This window comes from Mytilus californianus, unplaced genomic scaffold (assembly GCF_021869535.1).
Source record: "Mytilus californianus isolate M0D057914Y unplaced genomic scaffold, xbMytCali1.0.p SCAF_5, whole genome shotgun sequence".
Lineage (NCBI taxonomy): Eukaryota > Metazoa > Mollusca > Bivalvia > Mytilida > Mytilidae > Mytilus > Mytilus californianus.
Genome location: NW_026262701.1, coordinates 27222521 through 27241126, shown reverse-complemented (window position 1 = coordinate 27241126; position 18606 = coordinate 27222521). Strand labels below are relative to the sequence as shown.

General features: G+C 32.2%; 1 protein-coding gene across 1 annotated transcript in view; it reads right to left on the bottom strand.

Annotated features, from left to right (window-relative positions):
- The window catches only part of LOC127702715 (DNA-directed RNA polymerase II subunit RPB1-like), a 519640-nt gene that overhangs the window by 270431 nt on the left and 230603 nt on the right, over window positions 1-18606 (bottom strand). The window lies entirely within an intron of this gene.

Below are 18606 nucleotides of genomic sequence, written 5' to 3'. Positions count from 1 at the left end.
CAGTAAATTTTTACACACATCATTTGTTTCTGTAGGCTTCAGACCACAATTAATTCCCTTTGTTCGTGGTCTAGGAATATAGTTCCCAATTATTATATGGGGTATTTCTTCCTAAGTATTCTGACTACTGTTTTCTTTGAAATGTTTACTATTTAAGTGGTCCTATCAGCTGCATATATATTGAAATAAGTAAAACATGTGGAAAAAATTTATTGTTGAAAGTGAAAGTAGTGATTCGGCCAAAATGAAAGTAGGGTAGAAATTAGCCATCGTCATTTATTCAAGATTCAGATCCTACCTTTGGCATGTTAATATGGCTCTCAAAAGAAAAAGCACTGATGGATTGTCCTGGGACAAGCATATTTTATTCAAATAATAATGGTCTATTAGCAAGTAAATTTATTTCATGTTTGAAGCGGTGCAATTTTTTTAATTCAACTAGACTTTTACCAAAAAATGCATTGTAACCAATGGGAAGAATAATTGTGGTCTGAGGCCTGTAAGGGTGTTTGGAAGCATCCCCCCCCCCTCCTCAGAAATTTTTTAAAAATGAGAAGGAAAATCATGCAATTTGAGCACTGAGGATGAGCACTGACGAATAAAATTTGACTTTTTGGAATACATATTTTCTCCAGGATAATGAAAAAAGAAAGAAAGTGTTCAATGATAAATGATTTGGTCACAATTTTTGCGGAGAACAGGGATAAATGTGTTGGCTATCGATATATAAACCACTGTAAAGGATTAATTAAGACACGAGAAAGGGGCAAGATGAAGTTTTCCAGAATGCCATTCTGTGGTGTTGATAAGGGATTCTGGTAACATAAAACACACTGCAAGCTGGCAAAAAACAAAAATGTTACAAAAAATCACTAGTCTAACTACCGACACTATAATTTCCGATACTTCGAATAACGAGTAGGTGTATGCTTAGATCTCTGGGGGGGGGAGTCTCAACATGGGATTTTTGGTACAGTTGCGCAGCTGGGATTTAAAAAAAACTCCCCCATTCATATATTGAATAATTGTGAAATCCCTACCTATACATATATTTCACAGCGAATTCATAACCCAATCATATATTTATCAGCTCAAATAGTACATATATCCATATACAATCTTATTATATATTAAAAACACTTTTCAGTTATATAATATACTATAAGGTCGTTGCACAACAAACTGAAAAATTATGACCCATTAATTTGATATATCACAATTGGTCAATTACTTCCTATTGAATTATTTCCTCGGTAAAATTGCACCCCATTGATATATTTGACGTATCAAAAAAATGGACCCATCCAGGCGGCACATATGTATATACCTTCATATAGGAAGAGACCCCCCCCCCCCCCCCCCCCCCCTCCCCGTGGCTTAGATCGACAACGCGTACAACTTCTTGTTTTATTTGATGTTAAAGCAAACACCGAACAGATCCAACTGCAATAAATATGCCATCCGTCGTCCTTCAAATCATATTCTGTTGTAAAACAAACACCAATATATCCAAATATCCGCTTAAGCTGGCATCAGGATGGTGGTTTATGTTTTGGAATTAGCTTTTTATCGACAGTTTGTAGGATAACATGTCCTCTTTTTAACTTCTTGTTGCTGTATTTGTATGAAACATACTTCATACAGGAACTTCAGATGAAGACGTGGGAAACATACAAATGTTTTTAATTTTTTAAGCGATAGAGTTGCCATCGTTTCTTGGATACTCCAAAATTTCATGATTTGGATGATCGCATCTAAACTCTAAACTTGGAATAAAGGATACTACAAATTAATACCGCTACTTCCGCTTCAAACATTGATCTGCAATCAGAAATCAACTAGGATGGTAAGTTAGAAGTAAACTGTAAGTCAATTTTGCTTTCTTAACTAATATTCTTATGCAGCAATATTATTTAGCCAGCAGTAAATGTATATGAAGTACACATCTCAAAAGTTTTCAAAAACTGGCGTTTCCTGCCATTAAAGTTTCTTCTTGCAAGAAATGTACTGAACCATGTGCATTAGTTGTTGATATTTTAGTATTTGAGACATCTATCGAATGTTTTGTGGTCGGCATTTTCACTTACTTGGAAGTCTAACAGATCGTAACAGGTAAATACGTTATAAAAAAAAATCACTAAATTACTTTGTACGTCCGAAGCGTTTGTTTTTTTTTTATTTATCTCCATCAGGAACACTAAGAAACCAAACATTTGAAAACCAGTTATGTATAACGTGAGAGGCTTTATGACCAAAAGGGACCGGAAAAGAACAGCCGAATTCTTTTAATTCATGTCAACTTTGCCTGAGGAAGTTGGAACCTTAGTTTTCAAATAATTTATTGATTTACCTTAAAATCTCAATAGAAATAGGAAGATGGAATAGAATTCCTAGAGATGAAAGACAGTGTCATCGCTGCTCATTGCCAATTGGAAATGAGTTTCACTGTCTATTTGATTGGCAGTCCGTTATTGTTTAAAATAAAAGAAATAAGCATATTTCAGAAATGTGTCGAGATAATGAAAAGGCTGTTTTCATTTTGCAATATTAAAGTTATGAAGAACTAATCACTTTTCATTAATAGAATTTAAGTCCTGTACGTAAATTCAGTTATCACGGTGCGCTGTACCATATATGTTTTGATGGTAATTAGTGAGTTTAACTATACCGAATCTCATTGGTGGTTATTGAACCTTAAAATCTGACGTCACGAGCCTTTTTGAATTTGGATCCAGGGAGGAAGGCAGAAGACAATTCAGCTAAAATATAAAACCAAAAAATTTGAAAATTTTTAATATTGTCAGGGAGTATTTAGAATTATTTAAACCTTTGAAGTTATATTTGGTGGTTTTCAAGAGAGGTGTTTCGTCATAAAGGGACGTCAATTATGAATTACTTTTTAACGAATGCTGACTGCAATACAAAAGCACATGGCGACTACATGGAAAAACAATCATTTCTCGAAGTTTTTTTACCGACTTAATTCATTTGACTATTGCCAGTATTGGGTTTTATTTATAGATTGGGCATCCTTTCGATGAACTATAGTTCCACACTTCTTAGTCATCAGAAGTATTTCGACCATGCTTCTGCATCATCGATATTTAATAGTTTTGCTGGTAAGCTGTTCCCAGCCTTTGACGATACGAGGAAACAATCTGTATTTGTGTGTGTTGGTTGATGCTAGATTTTTGAATTGATACATTGGTTGCCTTGTTCTAATGATCTACATTATCTGGCATATTTATGGCTATTTAATGAGGTTATAGTATTTATAGTGCTTTATGAAACAGGCAAAGATTTTTTATTTTTACGTCTGGTTTCTAATGACTATTTTTATTTCCTAAAGTATGGTAGTGATTGATACAGGTTCTGTTCTGTATTAATGCGTAGCAACTTTTCACTATTTCTATCTTTATTATGAGATTTTCCTGGTATGGTTTTTTGGATCCTAAACACTTCTGGCATTTACTACATTTGATCTTGCAATAACTTCAAACTTGGTATGCTTTATTTTCCTTTTTTTCTGGGAATTTATTGATATTTCTTCCCAGGAAGCCTAATGATTTATTTGCTTTAGCTACGATGTTATTGGTGTATATATCCCGTGTCGGGTTGATGGTGAACGGAAATCACATAAAAGGGGTTTGGTCTATCGGTAAAACAATTGATCTTAAATACAGATATATAACCAGATTCAATTGTTCCTATTAACTTATTGCATTATCCGAATAAGTAAGAACGAAAGAAGTAAATAGCAGCAAGATTTCCATAATCTAGTCCCTTGTACGACTGCATCATTGGTGATAGTTTGAGTGGAAATTTAACATCATTGTTCATTTTAGATTTTACTTAGTTTTAAATTTCTCCAACTTGTGTGAGGATTTTGGATTAGGTTCTCACCTTCTGTGCTAAATAATGAGTTTAGCAGTTTACAATATCACATTAGGTTGCAAGACTCCATACGTTAACGAATTTTACAGTTTTTATCATTTATGGCATCCATAAAATATTTTGCTTTTGTTAGCAGATTAATGTTTCCTTTGTTTTGTTTAAGCATTCATTAGTAGTTATTCAAATATGGGTGTTATTGACTAAGGATATAATACAGAGTTTGTATGTGTATGCATTCAATTCATTGCACAAAACATTGTTTTGAATAAACAACCGGTCACAGCCTAAATAAATAATTAAATTAACTTATATTTATTTTAGTTTAATACAATAGATGTTTAGTTTTGGTGTTTGTGTTGTATCTATTGCAATGAACTAAAATTGAGAATGGAAATGGGGAATGTGTCAAAGAGACCACAACCCGATCATCAAGATGTTCAACCCAGGATTGAAAAGTTACTACTGGGCTTATATAGATTTCAATAGGCCAACTAAATGTGCTTTAAAAAAATATAATAAATGAGAAACAAGCCCGTGGATGCAACATTTAGTTGTGAGGATGACAAACATCATAAAGAGATGATTTTTGTTTTATCTAATTCTTATTTACGGATGATTTGTCATTATTGATTATTATCAAATTTTACATTGATAATTTGTTTCATGATATCATTGTATGTAAATGTATATTTGCATTACGGTAAGCTAACAAAATTTATATCTTAAGAACTTATTTTTTTGTAGTTATGAAGTAGTGAGCAATCTAATGAACGAGCACAAAAGAAAATTCACCTTTATAAAAAGTTGAGAAAGTCAATAATAAAACAGTGCAGGTGACGCAATTATGTCTGCTTAGTGCAGACAGTCGGCAAGAAAAAGCAAACTACACCAATAACTGTCAGTTGCAGCTTCTGCAAGAAAATCAACAAAAGTCTAACGACTATATTGGTACCTGTACCACAGTTAAACATCAACTCCATCTGTTACAAATTGGGGGTACATAGTATTGCTATTTACCACATCAGACTTCTTCAACTGAATGTTAAATACAACTGCAGGGGTATACACCACTACAAGTACAGATGATACTACGTATTCTTTTACATTTTAACTCTGGAACCAGTCGAGATCATTCATTAGGTAATGTAGCCTTATTCAGTCTTTTTTAAAGATAACTAATGTTAGCATGCACATTACATAACTTTTAATGTTTCCAGATGGGGTACATCTGTTATTTGCAAGAAATAATATATATATATATAATATATTAAAAATAAAAAATCTTAATACATAAAATATTGCAAAAAGTTAAATCCTGACGGGTGAAAACCTAATAGACATGTACACAAGAAACATTTAATACATGAAAAAGTTCTAAACGAGTCGAATTAATATTTATAATATACATTTGTATTTATAAGTATATAGATAATTGACCAATGTGGACATTATTTTCCCTTGAATGCTTGTATAATATAGCCACAACACTACTCACTAGACTAAATATTTTTATTGGGATCTAAAATAGTTTACATTTTGAGTAAAGCTGGTTTAAATTATGATAATGGGTTTTAATTGTATTTATAATGGGATTTTTAATATTACTGCTGATTTGGCAATGAAGGAACTTGAAGAAACATTTAATACATGAAAAAGTTCTAAACGAGTCGAATTAATATTTATAATATACATTTGTATTTATAAGTATATAGATAATTGACCAATGTGGACATTATTTTCCCTTGATTGCTTGTATAATATAGCCACAACACTACTCACTAGACTAAATATTTTTATTGGGATCTAAAATAGTTTACATTTTGAGTAAAGCTGGTTTAAATTATGATAATGGGTTTTAATTGTATTTATAATGGGATTTTTAATATTTCTGCTGATTTGGCAATGAAGGAAAAAGTGTTCCTCAGCATCTAAAACTTTGCAAACTTTGCACTTTCTATGTTCTCTTGGAATTTTCTTATATCGACCAAAGGTGGTTCGGTTGCTCATGCAAAGTCAATTGGTAAGTATATATTTTCAACTACAGAAGATTGGTATAATAATATATGTATGATTAATTATCTAGCTTGTATAGATTAAGTTACATAAAAATGATTTTTAACTTTTCAGTTAATGTCGCCACTTTATAATTTAAGTTTGACATGTTTTGATTATTGGCTAAAGTATTTGGCACACAGCTTGGCAGCGAACCCCCATTTAATGGCAGTTGACAGTGTAATCAAGTCTGGTTTCAATGTCAATTTGGCATTATTCGCTGCATCAAAAACATTTCGTTTTATAAATAGTATCATTCACTACAGATGAACAATGTAAGGGTTTTGATCCATCATCTGTGTTCCCACGGTGATCCAAATCGTTTTAATCTTATATTCAGTTACCACAATCTGTGGTAGTCATTTATATATATATTTGATTGAATGGTTGCCATAATCAGCGATATGCCGGTAACCTCATATTTTCAGATATACAAGTGACAGTTAAATTGCCAGCGATCTGCGGCACATACATACATTTATATACAATATGTATAAATTAAATAATATTAAAGGGTGTGGCCAAATACTGCCAATATGTTGTTGGGTTTTAACAAGCATCTGGGATAATAGAATGTAAGTCCTGTGCGTAAATTCAGTTATCACGGTGCGCTGTACAATATATGTTTTGTTTGGTTATTAGTGAGTTTAAGTACACCGAATCTCATTGGTGGTTACTGAACCTTAAAATCTGACGTCACGAGCCTTTTTGAATTTGGATCCAAGGAGGAAGGCAGAAGACAATTCAGCTAAAATATAAAACCCGCCCTCCCTCCCGGTAAATTGATTATTTAGTTAATATAACAAGTGTGGACACAGATTTGTGTTATCCTGATTAACCAATTTTTGTAATGACTTGTGCAGGGGTTGATTCTGCAGAGTGCTAGTAGGTGCACATGCCATTTAAATAAACAAAAAATGTTTGTGTTGTTTAGTTTGCAAATGTGAACACTCAGTGTTTTACATCGAATAAGAAAACAGATACTTAAGAAGTAACAATACACTAAAAATGAAGGAGATCTCTCAGAAGAAACACTTGAGCATATTAACATGACGGATACAGTTCTGCAAATATGTAGTATATTTAATTGTCATGCCATAAGACTCTTTAAACCAAACTGAAATTTAAAGGAGTTTGATAAATTGAAGGTTATCGAATCTTTGAAATATGAATTTAATACAGGAAAAAAACGTCAATACTTGAGAATATCAGTAAACAAATTTGTTACTGATACTGAGAATGCAATGAAAAAATAAAAATCAGCATTTTTTTTGTCTTTTAAATATAATTAGAATTAGAAATTTCTTTGGTTTATGTTATCTTTTCAGGTAATGTTTGAGTTGACATTTCTGGACGCCTTCAAGTAATTTGCGAATTGAACAGATGGAGAATTCTGATTGATGTAAAAAGAATTGTCCTCAAAGAATGATTTACAAATGTACTCTGATTTGCATAATTCGCTGCATCAAACAACATTTCGTTTTATAAATAGTATCATTCACTACAGATGAACAATGTAAGGGTTTTGATCCATCACCTGTGTTACCACGGTGATCCAAATTGTTTTAATCTTATATTCAGTTACCACAATCTGTGGTAGTCATTTATATATATATTTGATAGTAAGGTTGCCATAATCAGCGATATGCCGGTAACCTCATATTTTCAGATATACAAGAGACATTTAAATTGCCAGCGATCTGCGGCACATACATACATTTATATACAATATCTATAAAATTAAATGATATTAAAGGCTGTGGCCAAATACTGCCAATATGTTGTTGGGTTTTAGCAAGCATCTGGGATAACAAATTAGTTAAAATATTGTTATTATACTCTCAAGTATATGATTATGTTAACACTGTTCTGTGGCAACCATAAATATGTATTTTGCCTCTTGTATATGTGTTTGAGTGTTTCAAAATAAAGTATTGGTGTTGTTAAAAATAATTTAAAACCAAAGGACAAGGTTCATTTTAGGCCAAATATGGCCTTGAATTTCAACTTTATGATAAAATTTCAAAATGGCCATAACTTGGTTCTTAAATGTATCTGTTTCAAAAGTTCACTACTAGGTTAAACACATCTCCTCATAAGGGTACATTCTAGGCATCAAAGTCAGCACATTTTGGATATATTTTGAAAAAAACGATGATTTTGTATATTTTTTGCACCTAAAAGCTTGAGGAAACCCTTGGCCGCAACCTAGGATAAAAATGTTCTGTAGTCAAAAGTTGCCAATGATGATATTGAATTCGTAAATCAGGGGTGGCTGCCGATGAAAATTTGACCAAACTGACGTTACAACACAAACAATGTATATTTGAGGGGTCATTTCTTCATCATTTTAAATGTGATGTGCCAAAAAGAAGTTATTTTGTATTAATAGTTATATCACAACTATTTCTGTGTGAAATTTGTAGTATTTTTGCCTGATTAGAAAAAAAAACATCAAAATCTTAGGACCCAATGCAAGCCTTCTTGAACTTACTCTCAAATGTTCACGTAACAAGTACTAACGGTTTCAACTGGTCAGGCTCCAATGGGCTTTTTTAATTTTCTGTGCAAATGTTGGTGTTCTTTTGTTGATTATCTGTTTGATTGTTTCATATAGAAACCGTACATCATATTTTTTCTAATAATTTCCATGTTTTTAATTCACGATTGATTTTCTTTCTAAAAACTCATCCATAATCTGCAAGTACTATTAACAGAAACATTATTTGCATGCTGAAGAGTCTCACATCAGCCAAAGGAAAGTTTATCATATAAAATTGTATATATTCAATAAAAAAACTAATTGTAAACCCTATACAGAACTCAAAATGGGAATTAATAAATGGATAGCAATTGTTAATTTTATCGTAAAGCACTTTAGATACAAGATCTCGATTACATAATGCAGGAATATAACTTTTTGTTAAATTGGAGTTATGTAGATTTAGAGGCGATGATGCTTGTATAAGATTTCAAGTAACAAAGCACGTTAAGAGAGGATGCACGAACAGTAATAGTTACAAATTGCAAAATAAAAAATAATACATAAGAAGCAAACTTGAAAGCCGAAAAGTTCAGAAATCAAATGAACAAAAACAGATGTGGGAGATACGTCAATAACACTGCAACGCAGCACAAACAACTAAAAGATGCCTAGATGTCAACATACATTGTTTTGTATGGTCTTCAACAATAGACGTACGTCTAGTATATGGTTCTAAATTGCCCGGGTCTTAAACGTTGCGAATAAATTAAACTAATCTAAACTTTTTAATATATGCTATTAGCAAGAAACTCGCTAAATAACATAAATAATAATTGAAAATGAAAATGTCATGAATTTGATATCGATGTATTCGCATTGCTAGCTTTGGTTTTAATTGTTTCTCATTCCGAACGCTCAAAACCAAAACATTGAAAGCCAAGAATGTATAAATAACTTGTTAAGTTATAGGACAAATCGGTACTAAACCTAATTGCCCAATTCATTTAATGTCAACTTTGCCTCAGGGAACTACTGGGCTTAGGAGATACTAGTATTTCGAAATATCAAATACTCACAGGGCTCTTGACAAGAGACCGACACATAAACATGCATGCGATTCACTTCTATGGTTTTATAATTACTTGTTCAGTACCGCTCCTGACGTACAGTCACCGACGATACCATCTGTGGGGGTGTCATCTGTACAAGACATGGTTATGAAAAAAATTAAATGATAATTCCAGTTCTAAAAGTTATTAAATTTGACGAAATCTGAGGTTGTGACCACTTCATGTAAAGTTAACATGAGGTTTTGGCTGTTCCGTATACCTCCTTCAGGTTTAGTTGTTCTCAAACGTGTTATATAATTGACTTTCTAGATTATTGGTCATGAGAGTACATGTGAATTTCATTCAAAAAAAAAGTGTTGTCGGTGCGGAATTCTAATAATATCATATGTTGTTGGTTGTTGTATATTTGGCAATTGGATTGGTAGGCATCGAATTAACATAAACATATGATCCAGTGGGCGTATTGCATATCCGCTAATTTTTCAAAGTTCCAATACTACGTTTCCGGAAACTTAAAGTATACCTTTCAAGAAATTGTATTTATTACTTTCCGGAAATTTACCTGGTAGTAAATTATTAATATTTGAATATAGGTTAGATAAATTATTTATTTCATATTTTTATACAAAAAAGTTTCTGATCTTATATCTACAATATACTAGATATAAAAAAAAATGAAAGTGTCACCTTAGTGAAAGATCATGATGTCGGAATCGTTATATTTTTATGTTTCACCAACTTGAAATGTCTATGATCGTCTATGTAATGAAAAAACTGATATTTTCACGGATGGCACAGTTAATTATTCGATACATGGGTGTAAAATGGTAACTACATTCCTCTTGTTTTTGCGTTACTTCCACTTTTTATCAAAATGTGGTATCTGCTTATTGATGTGTGCACTACCCGAAGACTAACTCTCCAGTCCGATGTATATCATATTGACTTTGAATTGTCAATGCATACTGCTGTTACATAAATTTCATGCTGCTACAATCAGTTGTTGCAGGTTTCATTTAGGACAAAGTTCAAGGTACTCCTTAATTATTTTCTCGAAAAAGTAATAATTTAATTTTGGATGTAACGCTTCTTCTGATTGGCTGACGTTGTTATGTTTATCAGCTCATAGACATAATTTTGTCATTTGACCCTGACGTTATCAACGTTTTTTATGGTTTAATTCGGTTTAAAATGGAATTTAATATTAAATTATAGGAAATGACTGTAATATTTTTTCTGTCTATTCGAAATAACATAAAAAATGTGGTGCACACTTTAAAAAATCACCCGCTACGCGGGTTATTCAGTGTGAACCACATGTTTGATGTTATTTCTTCATAGACAGAAAAAATATTACAGTCATTCCTTAAATAATTTATTTTTTTCGGAATCGTTACTATTTTCTCGGAAAAGTAAGGTATTTATTTCCGGAAACGTAGACTTTTTTTTGCGGAAACGTCATCTTTTTTTCCCGGAAAAGTAATGCCAATTTGCGGAAACGTAAAACGCCGGATCCAGTATCGAAAACATGCAATGCTCCTTATGCAATTAACGTCAATATGCTGTCAGTTGACTGAAATTGATTACACAAACTTGAATAGCATCAGAACGGAGCAGCACACTGTAAATTTTCATCCAAATATCGTAGTCGAAGGGGTTATTTGAAAGTAAAAGTCAGTCAAGTAAGTATATAGGTTCTGTAAATACTAGTATCAATATTGAGTATTGAATTACTAGTATTAGATATAACAAATCAGCGAAATATTGGAAGGGATAGCTGAAAATAGAACAGAAATATTTTATTGGAACTCCAAATACCCCAACTTAATCAAAATACATAAGTGATCAGCTGGACAACAGCTACCGACAGTACAAAAATAAAACATAAAATATCAGTACCGAACTCCAAGGCAAATTAAAAAGGGAAAGTCAGTAAAAACTGACAAAATCAAACGCTATCAATCAACGGAACAAATGAAAAACAACTGTCATATTCCTGACTTAGTACAGCCAATTCTGAAGAAAATGGTGGGTTAAACCTGGTTTTATAGCTAGCTAAACAAGAATTATAATTTGATAATTTTACTGGGTCATGACAACTGTGCGCTGACATTGTATTATAACAAATGTTATAACGGATTCGGTAAGTGGGTATTGTAAGTTTTAAGATGCCAGTTTCCTACGTATATCTTCCTGGTGTAATGACAAAACTGGCACAACGTTTACAACAGTTTTAACGGATGATATTTTGTTTTTGCATTAGTGTAGGTTTAATAACCGTCATCAGACAGGTTCGAAGTATGGAAAGATAGGAATACAAACATTTAAGAGCATATTGACAAAACGGGCCTATAGCTTACTGTTCGGTGTGAGCCAAGGCTCCGTGTTGAAGGCCGTACTTTGAACTATAATTGTTTACTTTTTACACATTGTGACTTGGCTGGATAGTTGTCTCATTGGCACTCATACCACATCTACTTATTTATCTATACAGAATATCAAAATTGTTTTTTAGTTTAACTTTGCGTCAGTGAGTTGCAGTCCTAGTTCAAGTACAATATATCATAATTTATGAATAGGAAAGAACTCATGATGTATTCTTGAAATCATTTCAATACTAAAGAACTGGCTTATTTGTGGATAGTACCTTCAGAGAATTATAGTACACCAGTAGCGGTGATTATGAGAACATTATAACCGTACACACAACATGTGTTCTCGAATTACTTTCTGTCCGAGACAAAAATTGAGACATTTTATCCTGCAATCAGCCAACTATTGCACAAATAATAGGCACACAAATAATTTATTGCTTTATTTGTACTTGTACTTGTACAAATAAAGTTTCCTGTTACTCCGCTCCAATGTTGAGCAAACGGTAAAGTGAATATTTTTTTTTTGCGTAACAGTTCATTTTGGGGTCCTCTTCGCGGTTCGAGTTTTAAATAAGTCGATTTCTTTGAAAAATCAGAGACAACTATTTGGATTTAAACAACTAAAGCTTCAAATGCCGGGTATAAATTGCAGGATAAAAATAATATATGTACATTGTCGGAAATATATAATGTATTTGTACTCGCTACGAAATAGGAGAAATAAGTCTTGTTACTAAAGCTCATACAAATAAATTTTATATTTTCCAACCATGTACATATATTGTATATATATGTATATGCATACTTTCATCATCATCACCGTCGTCGTCATCGTCATCGTCGACATCAGCATCGTCATCGTCATCGTCATCATCATCATCATCATCATCATCATCATTATCATCATCATCGTCATCGTCATCAGACTAGGTTTAGCTTGTACTTATTAGTGAATTTCAATTCAATTATTAAACTTCCAAAATCAAACTTTACTGTTTTTAAATTTTGTTGACATTCTCCAATAAAACTTAAAACTTTCCGCAAATATTTAAACGATGTGAGAACGTGTTCATGTAGATCATTAACATTAAACTAAATGCATGGTCACACAGGCTGTTTTTATTATATTGACATAATTTTTTACGAACTTGTCATTTATTTGTTGGGGTTTACTGTGCTAATAAACTTATTTTCAACCGAACTTAAATGGAGGCAGTTGTTAATACTTTTCACTGGGCTGACTATCTAATTTTTGTTTTATCACTAGTGATTGTGACAGGAATAGGGATATTTTACACATGGCGGGACAAAAAGAATCAAACAACTTCAAACCTTCTTCTAGGAGACCGAAAAATGGGACTTCTCCCTGTTACTATGTCTCTGATGGCCACTTCAGTTTCCGGTGGCATGATTATGGGAGTTCCATCAGAAGTATTCTACAATGGAACTATGTTTTTATATATTGTATCAACAAATGTATTATCTTTGCCATTTGTTATACATTTCATAATACCAGTGTATCATCAACTTCAAATTACCAGTGCATACGAGGTAAGACTTACGAATCTCAATTTGTAGCTGTAATTATAATCTTTTACAAATGAGATATTTTGAACAATTCAATAACTCATGCATATGATTCTTATCACATCTCCTTATTTTTATACTGACATTTCTTAAACATATTGCATATTTCATAAAACACAGCACATACAACAACACAGACTTCTTGATAATATATATATTATTTAGATTTTATCCCGATAATGATTGCTATTTTGCTAAATTTAACTGTAGTGTATTTATTTGCCTTCTATAGCATGCTTTTTAGATTTTTAAAATCCTTTGTTCACATGTTTCGTCTACACTTCTGGTGAAAACTTGACAAATCATGCTCAAAGCAATATAGTACTAGCCTTTCGGTTTTAAAACTTTACTCTGTACTCGGAGTACAAAATTTGTGCTTGAAACACCAAATCTACTATATTTGATTGGTTGATTTCTATGTCACATGTCTTTGTAGTCTATGATGCTAATAGTTTATGCCTTTATTTCTTTTGCAGTATTTGGAATTAAGGTTCAATAAAGTGGTTAGAGTATTAGGATGTCTACTGTTTCAACTTAAAACCGTAAGCATAATCTTCAGTAAAAGAGAGGCGAAAGATACCAAAGGGACATGCAAACTCATAAGTCGAAAATAAACTGACAACGCCATGGCTAAAAAAGAAAAAGACCAGACAAACAATAGTACACAAAACACAACATAGAAAACTAAAGACTGAGCAACACGAACCCCACCAAAAACTAGGGGTGATCTCAGGTGCTCCAGAAGGGTAAGCAGATCCTGCTCCATATGTGGCACCCGTAGTGTTGCTCATGTTAGTACAAACCCGGTAATATGTCTAATTCGGTAGGTCACATTCTGGGAAAGGGGACGGGATTATAGTTAGGACAATAGGAACATATCCGCTATCATCTGTGAAACGAATATTCCGTAACGGTCAACCAACTCAGGATGGTGTCCGTAAAATTTACGAAGGGATGATTTCAACTTCACCACTTACAACTCTTGGTTTTATAGCTTCCTTGTGAGCAACAACCCTCTATCCAGGAAATCATGATATGAAATACAATCCCTGGAGTATCGTATCAACTGGGAGATATATACTCCGTATAATATGATTGTGTTCTACAGTACAAATTGAAATTCAGTAAGACCCAGAATCCGCCTAGTACATATACAAATTGGAATTGCAATATCTATTAACAATCCAGTACAAATCAGAATTCCGATATCTACTAGTAGAAATTGTGATATCCAGATTTATAATAGTAGGACCCTGGATTGTACTAGATTCAAAAAGACATAACAATAACAATGTTGAGGAAATACATAATGAAAAACAATTAAAATCATAACTTGTAAGAATCAAAAAGAAAAAAAATTATGAGCCAATTTCCTGAATTCATTTCACAACACGGGTTTTAGTGTATTTCTGTACATAAATTGATCAAATCTTAGATAGTTCAAAATTAAATTTTGACAGATTTTGGCAAATTTTGAATAATTATCTAAGATGTATAAGAAAAACATTCTTCACCAAACACAATATAGTATTGGAATTATTTCTATGCATTGTTTAATTAATTTTTGTAAATGATACAAAATTTCATCCTTGATTTAGGTTAATGATGTCGTTCGATGCATAATCTGACAAAAACACGTAAAATTTTCAATATTGTATTCATATATAGGAATATAAAGCACTGAAAAACATTAGGGGGAAATGGTATAGCTCAAAGACATGTTTCACGAAATTGTCAGTTTGCGAACAAGTTACAAAAACAGTATGGCAGAGATAAAAAAAAAAAGTATATGTTTAGAAGAGAGGCGAAAGATACCAAAGGGACATTCAAACTCATAAGTCGAAAATAAACTGACAACGCCATGACCAAAAAAGAAAAAGACCAACAGACAAACAGACAAACAACAGTACACAAAACACAACATAGAAAACTAAAGACTCGACAACACGAACCCCACCAAAAACTGGGGGTGAAATACATCATATGCGCTGCAATTTTGATGTGTTTGATACAAAAAATGCTGTTAAAACATATGAAGGAGCAACATGGAAATACTAAACCAAAAATCAACTTCAGGAAATTATTACAACTGTTGCAAGTTATTGAAATAATGTGATACAAATACGCATGAAGTTAAATTTCACTGATCCCTTTAAGTTCCGGGTTTAGTAATTTTTAAGAAGTATTGCCAGATTTACTGGTATTTCGAAAATTTATATTGAAAGACATCAAATTAATTATTAATCCATTTTTGAGACAAAGACTAAGACTATGTCAAATTCCAACAGGTTGCAATTTTAAGCCGTTTGCATAATGATATATGAAACATGATAAACTCAAAAACGAGAACTTCAAAGTCTAGACATGAAACTGATGTTAACTTAAACATGTAGATGTATTTAGGTTATTTTTTCGTGTGGCTGCTCTTGTTCATTAACGTATATCCAAACACCTTATTCTACTAATTTATATACATAAAAAGGACATTAGCTCGCTTCTTTGAGTAGATGGTGTATTAATCACCTCTTTTTTATGTTTAAATGTGTTGAATTTTATAATAGACACTGCACCAATAGTAAGTGAAGAAATGTAATTTACTTCTTTAAATGTCATGGCTTTTACATAAACGTTTTGGTACTTACACGTGCAAAGTTAGGGTAGAATGCACCTCCACAGGGCGTATTTATCTCTTAGCTGATGCAAGAGCTCGCGTTTTTTCTGATAGAGGATTGTTGCTTACGTACAAACTACTGGAACTAGCAATTGTAAAGCAAGATTTAATGCCTTCTCTTCGAAAGCTTCATCGTCATTATTTGGTAAGGTAATCCGTTACATAGTATTTGTGTAAAAAAATAACAGTTAGTATTTTTACATTTTTCGTAACCACAATCATGTCTTCCTTTCCGTTTTCATGACTTGTCATGAAAAACAGGGCTGAATTCAGACTGAAGCAGGATATTTTGTTCATTCTTTTGAATCTCTAGAGTGTACTGTACACTCTAGAGATTCAGAAGAATGAGCAAAATATTATCCTGCTACATCCTTATCGATACTCCCTTAGCCCCAGCCCCATTTATTGGTTTAACTCTTTTATATTCATAATATATAAAGAAGATGATGCACAATGTATAAATGTATATACTAATGATTTGTTTTCCATTATTAGGTATTAAGCATGGCTTTACTATTGTATGCCCCAGCATTAGCACTTAATCAAGGTAGGTGGAAACATTATCTTTCGTTATTTACATTTATTTTAATTGATATTAACTCGTAATGCACGTGAATCTAATTAATATGATATATAATGGTGGTTCAATAGCATAATTAGTAATTTGTAGTTAGTTTATTCACCGGTCTAAAATTTTATTTTAATGTACACATGGTACATAAATGCTTCGCAATATTTAAGAATAAAGTGTGTTATTCAAAACCAGGACTTTAACATAAAGGATTTTTACTCGCATTTATCATATAAGATAAAACATTATATTTTTCATGTATCAGAATGATAAATTGATTGATTGATTGATTTATTGACTAATTGATTGATTAATTGATTGATTTATTGATTGATTTTCATCCAGTTACAAATGTTACATGTTATACAGTTTGTATTATTATTCTTCATGTCAAAATGCCAGATTTTGATTGGTTAATACGAGGGAGACAATTTACTCTATTCTATAGTAAATACTCTATTACCCTTCACGGAGACGCTTGATGAAGTGTGCGCTTTATTAAATACGACTCTATCCTATGGCAAATACTCTATTACCCTTCACGGAGACGCTTGATCAAGTGTGCGCTTTATTAAATACGGATGGCTGTTATGTACAGGACGTCATAGTTTATTACTTTGAATTTGAAATTTAATCGACAGTAATAACAGAACATTCATGTGTTATTTATATACTAGCCAGCTTAAAGCCTCTTCCGAACATTTGAAAGCCCCTACTATGTACTGGTTACCTAAATTGCATAAAAAACCATTTAAATTACGTTTCATCTCCGCATCTAGTAAGTGTTCTACTACTAATCTATCAGTGTTTCTAACTGCCTCCCTTACTACTATCAAAGAAACTTGTTATTAACTTTTGTAATAAAGCTTATGAAAATAATGGTATTAATTATTTTTGGAGTGTTAAAAATTCTTTAGAGGTTTTAGATAAAATACATGCTTTTGATGGTCCTTTTAATTCTGTTGACAGTTATGATTTTTCTACTCTCTACACTACACTTCCACACTATCTTATCAAGAAAAAGTTTTCATATCTAATTAAATGGTCTTTTGAAAAATCTCATTGCAAATTTATTTGCTGTAACGCGAAGCCTTTTTCTGTAACAAAAAAGGAAAGTATGCTAGATACACTTACTGGAAATGTGAAGATATGATTGAAGCTTTAAATTTTCTCCTGGACAACATATATGTACGTTTCGGCGATAAAGTGTATCGACAAGTAGTAGGTATTCCTTTGGGCACTAACTGCGCCCCTTTAATAGCAGATTTATTTCTGTATTGCTATGAATCTCAGTTTATGACCAAACTCAGTAAAGACACGTCATTGTTACATTTGGTTGATACATTCAACAATACCTACCGTTATCTTGATGATAATTTTTCGTTAAATAATCCAGAGTTCTTTAAATATACTACCGAAATTTACCCAAAGGAACTTACTTTAACTAAATCTAACATAAACAGCAGTAGTTGTCCTTTTCTAGGTTTAGACATTTCAATTTCTAAAGGGAAACTACATACTAAAATTTACGACAAAAGAGACGATTTTTCATTCTCTATTGTTAATTTTCTTTTTTTAGAAGGCGATGTTCCTTTGGCTCCATCATACGGTGTTTATATATCCCCACTCGTTCGTTATGCCCGTGTGTGTAGTGATGTCAAAGAATTTAACGAACATAATCAATGCATCACTCGTAAATTATTAAGTCAGGGATTTCGTTACCATAAATTACTTAAAACTTTTACTAAATTCTTTCATAGATACAAAGATTTGATTAGTAAATTTGGCTGTACCTGTAGAAAACTTATTAAAAACGGTATTTCACATCCTAAGTTCTACGGTAATATTGTACTAAAAGCGCGGAAATCACTATGTGATCCGTGTAAACTCATCGAACCTTT